This window comes from Manis javanica, chromosome 3 (genome assembly GCF_040802235.1).
Source record: "Manis javanica isolate MJ-LG chromosome 3, MJ_LKY, whole genome shotgun sequence".
In the NCBI taxonomy this organism is placed as follows: Eukaryota; Metazoa; Chordata; class Mammalia; order Pholidota; family Manidae; genus Manis; species Manis javanica.
In genome coordinates this window covers 13,147,552-13,164,178 of record NC_133158.1, presented here as the reverse complement: position 1 = coordinate 13,164,178, position 16,627 = coordinate 13,147,552, and positions in this window count along the sequence as shown.

Genomic DNA, 16,627 nt, shown 5'->3' with positions numbered 1-16,627 from the left:
TACTTTTTGGCCATTACTCGTGGCTTTGATCCTGCCTGCCTTCTCACTTGTCTGAACAAAGTTGGTTCACTGGGAGGAAAGATATTAGAATAAGCAGTTTGGTCTGCAGTGGAAAAATGCAAACCTCATTTGTGATGGCTACTTTCAGATTCTCTTTTAGTGGCGAAATGAGAAAAACATCAAGGGAAATTTAAATCCCTTGGAATTTAAGGTAGATGGAAGACTTTAAGGTATTACTGCTAAGCAACAAAAAGTAAATTAGAGAAATGGTGTGTTCTCTCATATTCATTCATTCATTCATTCATTCATTCACTCACTGTCTTTTCCCCACTCTTTCCTACCCCACTGCCCCTTAAGAAGGGAAAGCATGATTATGAGATTCAGCTGAAAATCTCTCAAGTTAAGCCACAGCCTGTGTTAGAGCTTTGTTTTCTGTGTAGACTATCTTTTAACCCCTTTGGAGTTTGCTTTCTTCTTCCTCTTATAACCATCACCTCTGTCCTCGTCATCTTATATTTGTATAGCCTTCGTAGGTTGGAAAAAATTGAAACCAAAATATGCCAGGATTGTCCCCATCTAATCCTCACAACCCTTACTGAGTAAGGTACACTTATCCCCAAATTACAGATGCAGTAACTGAGGCTCGCAGATGTGACCACAGTCACCGAGTTGGGAAGCAATGTTGCGGGGACTGAATGTTTCAAAATCAGTGTTGTGTTTTTTTCTAGAATCTTAAGCTAAAAGAAATTTCACCTCACCTTTTTTGCAGCTGGCTTTTGTCCTCCTGGGAGTCTAGCAGGAAAGATGGCATTTTTCTCTGTTCTTCAGATAAAGAAATAAGACAACGGATTTGCCTACAGATAGTGTGTTGGTGAATTCACTTTGCTTCCCTCTCACACCTTCCTCAGCCCCTGTGGTTTGGCTGCCACATTGACCTCTTGGGACCCTGAGCCCACAAAGGCCACTTGTTCATTCCAAGTCTGGTGCCACGTCCTTGCATTCCCTCTTTCCTCTTTCTGCAGCACTGAACACAGCTGCCGCTCTCCCCTTGATTATCTACCTTTGCCTGTGGAGTTTTCTGCCTCCACCTCCAACCTGTGCTCTCCACTGGCCTTTGCTGTCTCCTTGTTCCTATGTCCCTGTTAGACATTGAAGGCTCCCCAGGGAACCGATCTGTGAGCTTTCTATTTTGGTGAATATTTCCATTATCAGTAGTACCTAAACTTTGCTTTAAAACATCTCAATGCCCACATTGCACCACAGACTAATTAAATCAGAATCTCTAATCATCAATGTGATTTTTTATTTTTTAAGCTCTGTACGTGATTCCAAAATGCTGCCAAGTATGAGAATCAGAGGCATAAATCATCCTGCATATGTGATTCTCAGGTGTGTACTTCTGGACATGCCATCTCCCCTCAATACTAGACGTACATCTCCCTCTGCTCCCATGGACACCTCAAACTCCGCTCATCCAAAGAGTAAGGTTGCCAAATTTTGCAGGTAAAAATACAGAAGGCTCCATTACATTTGTATTTCAGCTAGAGTGAGTAATTTTCTAGTACTGATAGTATCTAGGTACTGCATGGGACATAGTTATCCTTAAAAAATTATTTGTTGTTTACTTGGAAGTCAAACGTAATTTGGTCTCCTGCATTTTATCTGGCAACCCTACAGAGAAAGTGATCTCCCTTTGAATTGTCTCTCGGCCCGCATCCCTTGGCTCACTGAAGAGCATCCCCACCGTCCCTATCGACCCAGGGGTAAAGCCTCAGAGCCTTCCTGGACCCAGTGCTTTCTCCCAGCCCCACATCTCATCACCAGCTCTTCGCACACTTCCTCCGTAAACCTGAAATGCCCCTCCAGTATTTCTTCCCTTCTTCTCTAGTGCATCTGCCTCGTCCGCCCTCATCGTCTCGTTCATTCAGGAGTATGTTAGCTTTGTAACTGGACCGCTTTGCCTCTGTGTGCTTTCCTGTCCTAATCTGATTCCCATGATTTCCAGAAGACCCTTATAAAACACAGCTAGGATCATGTTGCTCTTCCCTGTAAAGACTTCTGATGGCCACTCATTGCTGACGACAAGGCAGTGTGTGCCCCACGGAACCAGAGGCTGACCCGACCTTCCAGCAGCTACATGGCTGCCAGAGCGCCCAGGCACCCCGTCTGGAAGACATCGTGTCCCAGCACTTGCCTGTGCCTTGCAGGCTGCTTAGTCGAGAATGTCTTCCCCTTCCTGACAAAATAAAAACAAACAAAGCAAACCCACCCTAGAGTCCTCTTTGTCCCTTTCTAGTCTATTAGTCATTCTTGCAGTCTTCCTTATAACTCAGTAGCTGTCAATCACTTCTCCCTGTCTTCACCCTATGCTCTTTCAAGAGACCAGCATCTTGAGCCTGGACTAATGCAATACCTTTCTCACTGGACTCACTGCTTCTACACTTGCCCATCTTGTAGTGTGAGCCGTTTTAGAAGTCAGTCAGATCCTATCTCTGGTCTGCCTGGGGGCCCCTCCTTACTTCATCACACCCACTCCCCCTCTGGTGAGGGCAGGCAGCTGTTTTAGTGCACACCTGCTGGACTGGTAGTGGCCAGAAGATGTGAGTTTTCTCTGGCCAGTGCAGCCAGTTCTTACCATGTCAGCAGCAGGCTGGCAGTGCCAGAGAATTAAACATCCCAACCCCAGCAGCTGTCAACCGATGTTTGACAAGCCTTGGGGGTATGACCTACCCTGTTCTCAGAGTTCCCAGCAGGAGTAAGTGTCAGTTGCCCACAGTGGTAACTGGATTGGTCATTCACCATTTATTGGTTCCTTCTTGTCTTTGTCTAGTTTTCTCACTCCTGTATTGGCAGTTGCTAGGATCACCTTCCAAATAAGCTATTTGTCCTTGAACCCTTGACTCACGGTCTGCTACTGGGAACCCAAAGTAAGATAATAGTAAACTTTTAGTAGTCTTTTCTCAGTGTATTAATAGCCATTTGTGCCTGATGAGTAGGAGAAAGAATCTATAAAGAAGTGAAAGACTACACAGAATCAACAGTTTCAATGAATGCCTTTTTATGTCATCAGACCAACCTATTTTCCTCCGTATTATTGAAACTCATTTAAAGCTGGAGAGAATTTCTATCCTAAGCACTTTTGGGGTATACCTATATAACTCCCCGCAGCCTCTTACGTAACCCCCTTCACCCATAAAATGAGCAGCCCTGGAAACCAGGTTTGCAGTTGCTCCTCCTGGTCGTAAATGGTTGGACCAGAGTAGCTGCACCAATAAAATCGCCTCTCTCAGGAATATGGAGGTAGGACTAGTCAGTCTGGTTTCGTCTAAGCTAAGAAAAATAGTCTGGTTTCATCTAAGATAAGAAAATAAAGCATAGCAACAATGTTATAGCCATTGTCTGCCCGGCATTTTCTATCACACAAGCTAAGTAACAAGAAAAGCTAGTCTGAAGAGAGAGGGGGAGAGACGAGGGCAGGGCTGAAAGAAAGAGAGGACCATCTTGGTTCCTGGCTGTTTCCCAGAGTCTTCCTGAAACTCAGCCGCATCTCTGTGGGTTCTGAGAGACGACCTGTATCCTTATAACACCGGGTTTACTTGTTTGTTTTTCAAAGCCTTTGCCAGCTCAAGTTGGTTTCTGTTACTCGCAACCAGAGAGTTCGAATGAATACAGTTTCCGTGGTGCTTGCCAATACAAAAGAAGTGAAACCTCTTTGATGTGCCTTCCTGGTGGAAGATTTTTGTCCAAATTACTCAGTGGGCCAAATAAGAGCATCCTCTGCCCACAGGAGGACTGTCTGAATGAAGGTGGGGAGCACGGTGCTTTGTGTCTGTCTTTCCTGGTAGGTGTTTTGATTTTTTTTTGGACTTTTTCCCCTTTTATTTCCCATCCAACCAAAGTATTTTGTGTCATAGTCTTTACTTTTTAAGACTTCTTTGTCCCTGTTAGGTCCTAATTTGGGGGAAAATGTACTGGCAATCATCCTTAGAATTATAAATTACTTCTTTTAAGCATGGTTAAGTAGAGGAAGCAAGCAATGCCATCTTTCAGGTGTCCTAAATATTTGACATAATTGGAATGCAGGTTTTCAAAGAATCTGAATCAAAATATTGATTCTTATCACATTCTTTCCCTGCTTAAGTGACACCATGGGGTGTTCCAACCCTGAGAAAGTGTACCTATAACAAGTAGGTGGTGGAGGGGCCACAGTGGTCAGTGGGCAGCACTGGTCTCCTGTAGTCACAGTCAAGCCTCCTGAAACTTTCCAATTCCTGTCCAGGATGATTCTGGGCCAGCTGTGTGACTTGCTTTAGTCAGGGAATGACGCATGATGGTTCAGAGCCTAAGTCTCCGGAGGCCTCACACCCCTCACTTGCTCTCTTATGTAATTGCTTGGTCGCTCTGGACTCCAGCCATGCCGTGAGAACCGGCCCCGGCCAGTGTTCCAGAGGTGAAAGACCACGTGGAGCAGAACCACGTCATTCTACTGGAGGCCATCAAGGACCAGCCGGCCCCAGCTGACCCACCAGCTGACGGCAGACACGTGGTAAGCTCAGCAAACCAGATCACGTTAGCAGAACCATCCAGCTGATCAGTAGACTTCGGAGAAATGACAAATGGTTGTTTTAAGCTATTAAGTTTTGGGGTGATTTGTTGCATAGTGCATTGCATTAATAGATAGATACAGCTGATATGTCACCAGATATTTCTTCTATTGGAATTATGAATGCTTAAGTCCCTAACATAAAACTTGAAAGGAAAAGATATAATAATTCTGTCTATATGTGTTACTATAAATTTTCAACACCTTAGGATGCTATAGTCTAAATGACTGTTCTAATATGGGCTATGTTGTATACATGGAAGTCACTTTACAGATGATGTGGTATCATCTAAAAGATTAATCCTACAGAGCAGAGCTTGGCAAACTGCAGCTCATGGGCAAAATCCCACCCATGGCCGGTTTTTGTAAATAAAATTTAGCTTTGTGCCACAATGGCAGAGTTGTGTAATTTCAACAGAGACTGTATGGCCTGCAAAGTTTAAAATATGTAGTGTCCGGCCTTTTATACAAAAAGTTTGCTAACTCTTGCTCCAGAGACTCTAAAAGTAAGATGCAATGTGCTAATCACGGGAAGAGATGTGCCATATGGATTAAGCCTGCAGGGGCAGAGGAAAACTATTTCAAATAAGAAGCAAAACCCTCAAGTTGCAGAGGTACATGCTCTAAATGGCAGCCACCCACCTGGAATGGAGAGATTTTTCATATGACATATGCACGCAGCAGGCTCCACAAAGAGAAACAGTAGGGGTCGGTTTAATTAATGACCAATAGCAACTTCTCTTCTCAACAGCAGGGAGCCCAACTCGCTCAAAGTATAAACATCATCCTTAAAGTCTTTGAAAATCACTTTTCTCTGTAGCCAACATCTCATGGAGTCTGTAGTCTGTCTCTCTGGAGTGCAACCTATTTTGGAATGTAAGAAACTGTAGAGAAAAATACTGTGAAGTATTGTCTCCAATTAACTCTGCTGATTTACTGTTTATTAAATAAATAGAAGGGGAGTCGTGAAGTTTAACCCAGCTTCTCAGGGTTAGATAGATCTCAGGTGATAGGTGATAGATCTCAGATACTCTTATTAATAATTCCTCCTATCAACTATCCCATTTTAGTGGGAACATATTGAAACCTAAAAGGTATGGGTAAATGACATGGATAAAATTGTCTTCCCAAGTGTGTCTTAAGTGAAATATCTGAGGGAAATGCATACTTTAAAGTAACATACATCTTTGTAACTTCTGTGCTGTGCTTATCGGGATATCTCTGCATGCTCTACTCTTCTTTTTGACCCATTGACGGGACCCTTGCTATGTGCCAAGCACTGTGCAAACCCCCTCCCAGAATACTAGCAAAGCATGTCAGAGTCATCATGTCCAAGTGGGCACTGTTTCCTCTGCCCAGACCTGCTTCTGCCCCATCTTCCCAGCCCAGTGGAATGGCAGTAGCCCCACCCAGTTGTTGATGCCCCCAAAGTGGGCACTTTGGTTTCTTGATTTCCTGTTATTTCTGCCATCCACTGCATCAGCAAATTCTGGCAGTTCTTCCATCAACATAGACCCCACATCAGAGAGCTTCTCCATATCCCTATTGCCATCACCACAGTCTCCAGCATCAGTGTGTCTCCTTAGCTGCCTGAGCCTCGAAGGGCTCCCATTCTACCCTCCAGGGTGAGTTCCCACAGCAGCCAGAGTGAGCTTCCAAGACGGAAATCAGGTCAAATCCTCACCCTCCTCAAAGCTTCCACTGGCTTCTCTTGCTACCAAACTCGAAACCTCTGAGCTCCGTGTCTAAGGCCCTGCATGATCTAGTCCCTCAGTACTTCTTGGCTTCACCTTGGGCCACTTTCTTCTTCCCTGTCTTCAGCAGCCCAGCCCTGCAGACTTCTTCGTGTCCTCCCAGACAGCTGGCTCGCTCCCACCTCTCAGGTGCTTTGCGCTTGCGCTGCTTCCTTCTGCTTGGAAGACTGCCTTTGAGCAAGTTCATTGCTCTGTCCCTTACTGTTCTGCAGCCGTTCTAAACGAGGGGCAGTTTTGCCCCACACAGGACATTTGTCAATTGTCTGGAGCCATATTTCACTGTCATAACTGAGGAGGATGTAACTGGCATCTAGTGGACAGAAGCCAGGGACGCTGTTCAGCTTCTTACGTATACAGGACAGTGTCCATTGCAAAGGTTTATGTGGCCCCAAGCGTCAGTGGTGCTGAGGATGAGAAACCCTGCCTTGCTCAGTTCTTAGCTCAGTGGTTTTCTCCTCAGAGAAAACAGCTTTTCTTTCCTCTTCCCCGTCACTCCTTATCCTCTTATCCATTCTTTATCACTACCCGGAGTTCAAGTGTGTGATTGTTTTGTCTCTCATCCCTGCTCCCTGAGGTGATTTAGCTTGGATCACACAGCCTGTACACAGTAGAATAAAATTTGAACCAGTGCCTTCTTCTAAAGCTTGAACTCTCTCCATTCTCTGATATCCTGCCTCATGTTCAGTACATACAATATGGGCGTCCACAGAATGTTGCTAGATCGCTGAGGTTTGGAGGGGTTAAGTAAGTTGCCCAATGTCACACTTGGCTGCTAAGAAGCAAAGCCACCCATGGGCCTATCAGCTCTTTCAAGCCGCACTGCATAGAATCCATGAAGCAGCCTCATGCTGGTGATGCAAATGCATCCTGAAGACAGTTTTCTCTGCTTTCCCCTTCCAATTTCCCATAGTCTCCTCTGCCTTATGACAAGTCCCTCACATGTAGAAGTTCTAGATCCATTGCAAGCCAGAGCTTCTGACTCCTTCATAATGCTTATTTCTTGTACCTTTCTGATTTCTCTTCCTTATTCAAAAGTGGCTAATACTAGGTAGGTGGAAATGCTAGGCAGCCAGGAGCAAGACCACACATGAGCTGTCAGTCTGTCAGCAAACACCACCGTCAATACTGGATTAATTGCTTGCTTAACCTCCATTTCGTTGTCTGTAGCTTTTCTCTCCCAGATAAAATGACCTGTCTCCTTTGGCTACAACTTGCAAATAACAGAGGAAGACTTGAAACGATTATCCTAATGTTAAGACAGCATGAATTCCTGGCTCACTTTTATGAACACAAAATAGTGTCCTTTGTTTCTGCAAAAGCAACGAGTTAAAAAAAAATTACTTTTCCTTCTTAATTTTTCTGTACCTTAAAATAACTTCAAATTTTATTTTTCAAAGACTTGACATGTCTATATTCTAACCCTGGATGTGTTTACTTTGGACTCTTGCATTTCTCTAGATTTTCCTCAGTCCCACCTCTGCTTTCCCAGTCCACACACACACGCACATGCACACACACACACACGCACATGCACATGCACACACACACGCACACGCACACACACACACACATGCACACGCACACGCACATGCACACACACGTACACACACACACACACACACACACCGACTACTCATTTCTGATGCTGAATCAATAGCCATCATAATCATGGCAGTGGCCCTTGACCAGGGAGAGTCTGTTGTCAAAGGGGGCCCCCAGCTGGATCCCACCAAGATTGCAAAGTGGAGGATGTTCTTCCTTCTTGGAAGGAGGTTCCCAGACTTCTGGCCCTGGGCTTGCCTTTCTGCCCCTATCAAAAGCTGTGTGCTTTTCATGGCGCTGAAGCCTGTTCCTTAATGAATTAATTTATTGGCATCCTTCTTGGTGCGCAGCTGAGCGCTTCAGTTTCTCATCTGGGATTTCCTGTCCACCTTGACCTCCCCTGGCTCTCTCTGGGAAAATAGCCTGCAGACTGCCCTGATTCCAGCCTCACTCCGTCTGAATTACCTCTTTCTTAGGAGACAAGCTGCATTTGTTCCCCCTCCATAATCCCTCTGATGTCTTCAACTCGAGAGAAACCCTGAAGCCCTTTGAATCGCAGTCTGGCAGCTGTTGTTGTTAGCTGCTAAACTGAAATTAGCCAAGCCCAGGAGAAAATGACTAAGGTCATTATTGTTTCAAGGAGGTAGTATATACTGAACATGAGGCAGGATATCACAGATTGCAGAGATTTCAAGCTTTAGAAGAAGGCACTGGTTCAAATTTTATTCTGCTGTGTACAAGCTGTGTGATCTAAGTTAAATCACTAAACCTCTCTGGGCTTTACTTTCATCCACGAAATGGGATTTATAATACCTACCATTTTAGAATTTGGGGGAGGATTAAGAAAAGAGTATGTATATGCCTAATAGGGAGATGGTGACTGACATATATTTGGGCCTATTTGTATTTTTACTTAAAATCTCAACAATGAATATTTGTTTTCTGTGAAAACACCAGTGCCTCTGTTTGGAGACAGCCCACAATTGGACTCTATCAGGTCTCTTCCACTACCTACCTTGTGATCTTTGTTCCTAACTTCCTCTCCACGGGCTCCAAAATGCCACTCTTAACAGGATCTAAGGTGTCTTTTAGCATGTACACGAATGTGGATCCTTGGGGCCTTGTGTGTGCTAAATTATCTGAGTGATAAACTGAGTTTCTGGCCTGATTCTCTGAGCACTGTGGCCTGCATATGGTTAGGCTGCCCCAGCCCAGCCCGCACTGCTGGACACCCGATGAAGAGCAATTTTAACTGATTTTCAAAAACAACAGCTCCTGACTTTGTATTGTTTTAAAGCTTTGTCAAGTGACATGTCAATGAAATGTCTCATTTATAATTCCCCACAGTCCTGGGAGTTGTATATGATAATTCTGTGCCCCTTGCTATAGATCAGGAAACTGGCACCTAGAAGTAATTTGGCTTGGGTTGAGGCAAGGCTGGATGGGCAGAGACTTTAACCCCCACGGGCTTGCCCACTCTGGTGTGAGGGCTGCTCTCCTGCCCCGAGCCCCGGAACGGTCTGACCTTACGCTGACATTCAGTCTCATGAAAGCACTGCCTCCACAGCCTGGATTGGATAATGTCACCAGGCCACATCCCTTCAAATCTGGGTGTTTTTTTCTGGATCTCTTCCAATTTGTAGTTCATAATGGCTTTTCAACAGAGGACCTGAATGGTTTTTGGCAGAACTGGAATGGATAATAGGGATGATGATAGTGAGAATAAAAGCAGCTAGTATTTATTTGGGGCTTGCAAAGGCACTGGGGTAAGTGCTGAACAGAAGTGACCTTATTTAATGAGCTTACTAACAATGCTATGCAGATCTGGGGGTATCTATCCCTATGTGACAGAGGAGGAAGCTGATGTAGGCAGGCAGGGTAACTGGTCCCTTATCACACTACGGGTGTGTGGGAAAGATAGATTGTACGTTGGATCTTTTTGATGCCAGAGCCTATACGCTTACCAATTTTATGCTGCCCTTTCAGTAACAGCCTAAACTTACAATGGACAAACCTATTCAGCCAAACTTCCTGTGTGTCTGCTAGGTGCCCAGTACTCTATTAGGTGCTGGGAAGGTGTCACCACTGTCTGAAGAAGCTATGAATTCATGGGGAAGACAGATAGATAAGCAATCCAGGCCAACTCTACAAATGAAGTGTTGCAGTAGATGGGTCACAAAGCCTTGCAAGAACCTAAAGAAGGGAACACACAACTCTTTCTGAACATGTCAGGGACAGTGTCCCAGAGGCACTGGAGGATAAGTGTCTTTGGAAGAAAAGTGAAATGTGTTACAAGGAAGAACAAGAGTGTGTATAAAGGCAATAAAATCATGGCATGCATTTCTATCCCTCTATCTATCGATCTATCTGTCTATCCAGTTATCTGCCTATTTATCTATCAATCACTCAATCATGGCCAAACATGAGGAATGGTATTAGAGGGAAGGGAAAGAAAATGGAGAAAAAGACTCTAAGGGAAGGCAGAGAATGGAATTCTATACCAATCCAGAAAGTTGCACTGACCACTTAAAGAAATAAAAGCACAGTTTTTTGAGCAGAGAAGTACCAGGATGAGACACTGTTTTGGAGAGATGATTCTGTTGACTGGCGGTCCAAGGGGAGCGATGGTAGAGAGCTCAGGGAGTGGGCTATTGTCTGTGTCCAGCAACGGGGTGGTCCTGATCCCAGACCGTGGAAATCAGGTTGCAAGTGGAGGAGGCTTTTGCAATACATGGGAGACTTTGTTGACATAGAAGTCAGGTGGGGACCTGAAGATGCTGAGGTGACCCTCATGCTCCAGCTTGGGGAGAATGGGTAGAGGGTCTTAGTATTTGTCAAGATAGCAGAAAATAAGAGGAGCAGCAGGCTCAAGAGGAAGGGCTGCGTTTGTTTTAGTTTTATGATGTCTAGATGGGGATGTCCAGAAGGAGTCTGGGGTAAGAGCTTGAAGTTCAAGGGAGAAGTCTTTCTAGTAGACACCATCTAGGCTGGCTGCCCAGTCCACCCCAAACCTCCCAGTGGCCCCGCTGGTGTGACCTGCTCCTGTCAGCTGATCAGGCTACGGCCGTGCTTCTTAGCCAGGATGGCTTTGATCTGCGGGGGACACGGGGCCGTGTCTGGAGCAGGTGCTCCTGTAGGATTACAATAATACTCCCTGTCTCAATGCGAAGTAGAGGAATTCTGACTCCATGCCGGTCCTGTTTTGAAACAGTTCATGCTGTTCATCTTCCTGTTGAATTTCCTGCATCAGTATGACGTGTCGTGATTACAAAGACAGCTGAGGAGAAATGACATTGTTTCTTCAAAATCTTCATAGGCTCCAGTGAAACTTAAATTAGAAGCAGAGAACCATGCATCATTTTTGCAAGAAGCTTTAAACTTTGTCATGATAGCTTTTATTTCTTCAGTTTTCCATGGCCCTTAGTTCTGTTCCCAGGGTCTCTTCCCTTCACGTTTGGAATTTACATTGAATTTACATTTGAAGAATACCCAGTGAGAAGGAGGGTGATTTTCTAGTGGAAAACAGAAGATAAGTTATAGGTAGGCAAATGTAGACGGAGAGGTGCTGTTTGCACTGTGGGACAATCCATACAAGAGGTATAGTGATGTTACTTTGACTGAAAGCTTGACCCAGAAGCGTGCCAGGGAACTTGAACTTGAGGTCATCTAGTGTGTGTGGCTCCCAGTGACCTGTTTGCACTTTCTGATCCAACTCTTGGTGAAGGTCAGATTATGTCTCCATCCTGCTCAAGCAAAGTGTTTTGTTTAGTACTTTTCCCCCCTGTTATTTTATCCCTCCATTTTTTCTCTCTTCAAACACTCCTCCTACTTATAGGGTCTTAGGTTGTGTTCTTCTACAAGGTAATCACGAGGTAAGCCATTGAGTGCAAGCAGTTCATTAGCAAAGTGGTTCCAAGGGGTGCCGGGAAGGTAATGAGGAAGTGAGGCAGGGAAAGGAAGCCAACCAACGTAAGGTACGTGAGTGAGCAGGCTGCCTTGGGGGCCACTGCGGCTCAGGCCTGGGGCCATCCCTGGGGCGCTGCAGAGAATGTATCTCAGACATGTTCCACCAAACGTGGAAGCTGTGAGCTGACCAGTGAGAGCGGAGAGATGATGGGGAGGGGATACTGATAGCCGCTGCTGCAGCACAGCGGGGTGAAGAGAACGCCGTCTGAGGATGCGGAGTCTGTGTTCACACAGGCAGTCAGTTCAGTGTTGCGAAGACAGCCCCAGCACAGGAAATACCCAGAAGGGAAAGCTCGGGCAAGTGACTCCCCATCCCTGGGCCTCAGATTTTCTCATCTGTAAAGAAAGGAGCATGGGGCAAATGATCCTACAGGCCACTTCCAGCTCAGAGAGGCCATGGTTCTTTGAATCAAATTCCTGCGATGAACTCAAAGAACAGATCGATGTTCCCCACCAGCGCCTTAACCAAAAGGGCACAATGATAGCTACCTTCTAATGAACACTTCCTCTGCACCGAAGACTGAAACACTTATAGATGGTATTTTATTTCATCTTCTCGGCAGTACTAGGAAAACAGGCACCACTTTTATCTCTTTTGTGGAAGAAGCTGAGCTAGGCTGACTAAGTTGTCCATGCTGCGTCGGTAACCGGCGCTGTTGCTGGGCTTCACACCCACACCAGCCGGACTCATAAACACTATATCCTGCGGCCTCCCACCTTTGTGACAGCGGCGTACAACATCTGTGCTCTAGAATCAGCATACATGTGGAAATTCAGTGGAATGTCTTGATCCATAATAAAAATTATGAACACCATCCAGATCTGTCCATATCACCAGCTGCATCCTAGAATGAGAACCTATAACCAGAGTATACTTTTCCCAGCTCCATCATCATCAATTTCAATAACGTTTTGATGACTTACTGCCTGGCACTGTTCTCAGTGGTTTACCTGTGTCAGCGTGGCTAATCTGTACAGATAGGTACAGGCATTAATCCCCCTTTCTGCCTATAAAAAAACTGAAGCTCAGGGGTGTTGAGTAACTTGGCCAGCTCTCCTGGCCAAGCATGACCTAGTAAGTGACAGAGCAAAGAAACAGTCTGACTTTAGAGGCACTATTTGTTCCCTCGCCACTTGTCAATCCTTCCAGAGTCTCTCATACTTAGTCCGTTCGGCATTTGCATTTGCATAGAGGCCTGCTGAGTTAGAGCTCAAATTGCATCTCTCTGTGACACTTAGAAACCACAGAGAAGTGACTGAGGGCCATTTCAGTCAAGGTTATCAAGGTACAAAAATGTGGTTTAAAAGGAAGCACTCCCAGGGTGTCTTTGTTCTTGTTCTGGTACATTCTACTAATTACAAATGCTCTTTGCCTGACAGAAGTGAGTAAAGTCCAGAAGTCCACATTTTTTTTTTCTCACTCAGTCAGGAACATGGCATCTGTCTGGTCCTTGTTATCTTTGAAAGTTGTTTGCACCCCCGTGTTCCCATCTCTCCGTCATCTTCTGCCGGCGACTCCTGAGCTGGAGCAAGCTGGGTTATCCTGCACACTACTGAATCTCATTGGTAAGTGTGTTTCTGGCTGTGGCATCTGGGAGTAATCTTGAAGTCAAGACACACAGGTCAAGACTGGCTATTCAACAGGCACCTATAACTTCGCCTAGTTACTCTCATTTCAGTCATTCATTCATATACCCATTCAAGAATGGCATACTAATTCACAGTCAGATTCTCTATATGGCACCATGGGGAACAGACCTATGTAAATCCTCACAGAATCACTGGCCAGCTTTCTGAAATACGAAATTGAAGCATAGATAAAGGAAGAACCAATTAGTCATGGAACAAAATCGGGGCACAATCATGTTATTCATGACACAGACATTAAATGGTGAAAAGTCACCATGGTAAACATTTGACCTTCAGAAAACAACAGCAACATATTGGCTGTGAAAAAAAACACATCCCTCAGACTAGAAAAAAAAGGGGGAATAAAAGTTGGTATGTTTTCAAAATAAGCAACTTCTAATTGCAAATTAAAAGATATCTTGAGTATTTTTTAGAAGCTCATTTTTTTCCCCCTTTAGTTGTTTAGCAGGGTTAGAATTAGGTCACGTTGGAGTGGTGGCTCATTTGAACTCAACCTTTGATCTTAGACTCTGGGGATCTCAAAGCTTGTTGTCAATCAGGGATGGGTACAGTTCCTTAGATGGACCTGAAAGCAGATTATAATGAAACAAGAAGAGGAGACCCTGAGGTTGTTTCTGACGGTGACATTACAAGTTGAAGTGTGGACTTCCCTCAGCAGTGACAGGTCCATTTGTCCCCAGGAAAAGAGGGAGCTGCAGGCAGGCAGGGGAAAATATTTCCTTTCTAGGCAGGTTTGCCCCTCCTGACCTCTGCAGGTGGCCTGCTGGGTTATTTATAGAGCATTATGGGAACTGTCAACGATGAAGCAGTACTGGGTTGCAGGACCTACTGAAATATAAACTGATGGTGGACATTGAAATTCACATGCCTTTTCTTCCTAGGCTGCTAGAATCCCCGATCTGTAAGTAATATGTGTACACCAAGTTCTGGGACTTGTATATCCCACAATATGAATGTAAAATAACATTGGTATTGTAACATTCTGTCCGCCCACCTTCATAGCTGATCCACTGCCTCTCTTTCTATCTACTTATCCTTCTCCAATCCTCCCAACCACAAAGAGAATCTTATCCCAGCCCTGTCTTTATCTCTGATAGTTGTGTCATGTGTCCTTTATCTTCAAAGACTAGCAAAATAGAATTCTGATTTAAGGAGGCAATTTTGCGTGGTAGCAACTCACTTATCTGCACGACCTCCACTCGGCAAACTCACAGACAGCAGTGAAAAACCAAAATAAAGGAGGAAGAGCTTATCAGGATAAAGTGCAAGTCAGAAAACTCAGGCACACAGTGTCCTGGGAGGATTCTCCTGGTCTTCATGGAATTTCAGTTTGCTCTTGTGTGTAGTTTTAACAAGCTGATTTAGTCGGTCACTCAAATCAGTAGATTAATCACAGTAATTAGTTTTGAGTAGTTGGAGTAGATGCTCCAGACCAGTGCTGGCCAATAGGATTTTCTGCAATGATGGGAATGTTCTATATCCATGCTGTCCAAAACGGTAGCTGCCAGCCATTGTGGTGTTGAGCACTTGAATATGGCGAATGTGACTGAAGAATTGAATGCCTGTAACACCTTTCATTGGACAGTGGAATCTCATGTGATATGGGGCTGACTTCTGCCACTGTAGCATGAATCTTTGGAGGGCAGGGGCCATGTTCCATTTATAGTTGTCTAGTACTTGGATTGATAGAAATGATCAATAAAGTTGGTTAACTTCAACACTTTTGAATTAACAAAGGGCCTGATTTTAAAGTGACCTCAACACGTTACATAACACTGTTAAGCATTAAGTACCTACTGTGTGGTGGGTCTAAGAGATCTAATAATACCAGTCATGAGAAGGACAATATGGGTAGTAAGTACTCATAATTAAGCCAAAACTCATTGAAAACCCACTGTATTTCAGTCGCTCACACACTGGGCTACACACGTTGGTACACAGAGCTGTGTGAGATTCCACTCTGGGCTTCAAGTAGCTCAGAGTTTCACAGGGGTGCTCCTCAATCTAGTGTATTGGTGTCACTGAGGGTCACCAAGTCACATAAGCATGGATCTCAGACAGAGATCCCAGAGAATCATATTGCCCAGCTTAGCATATTGCCTATGGCATGTAGGATAGTATCCCCACCATCTAGGTAAACAATTTAGGGCCAAAGAGGAACTTCCCCAAGAGCACATACCTGAGCCTTTATAGAAACTGTTCTCAACTAGAGCAGTTTTGCCCTCCCAGGGATATTTGGCCATGTCTGTCACACTAGGAGGGTGCTACTGGCATCGAGTGAGTAGAGATCAGGGATGCTAGTAAATACCTAGCAGTGCACAGGTCGGCCCCCACTGCCAAGAACTGTTCAGACCAGGCTGGGAGAGCTGAGCCTGAGAGACCGCCTTTATCCTGACGCCGTAGAGCATCCGAGCTGTCATCTGCTTACTTCGATCCAAAGGAGAGGATGGACAAACAAGTACAGTTTTAGAAGGATACATATGACACGAAACCTCTTTAAACCGGGAGGCCTCCCTGGGTGGGCTGCGCGGTGTGGGCGCGTTTACTTACACAGGTGCTCCCGATGGCGCACTCTCGTTTCCTCTGGCAGGGTTTGGGGCTTCGTTCTGGCTAGTGTTTGCATGTTCTTCGTCAAACCAGGAAGGTGTTTGTTCAGAGAAAAATTAGAAGGCTTGCTTAGAAAAAGAAAGAAGGAAAAAAATTTCTTTCTCTTTAATTGGCCATTTGCTGTTGAGATCCCAAAAGGCCAAGAAGAAAGGGGCAGAGGCTTTGTGCTGGAAAACTAGGTTCATGACCAGGCCCTGTCACATGGGTGTGTCCTGTGCTGATGATTTGTGAACTGTCCTTCCTTTAAAACAGATGAAAGAAAAACTGTCAAAGGCAAGAGGGTCAGAAAGAGATTTAAAAAATACTTTCGTTTCTTACTGCAGGACCTGGTCTTGGAAAGAAATCTTTAAAAACCCTCCAATGACTTCCTGGCAGTTAAAGTAAAGCACCCAAGTTCTTACTGTGGTGTGGCCTGCAATGCTTGGCCCGCTGCTCTGACCTTGTCTCTCTCTTGTTCACCTCCCTCATTCCTTGAGGCCTCCTGTCTGTTCCTTGAGCTCACCAG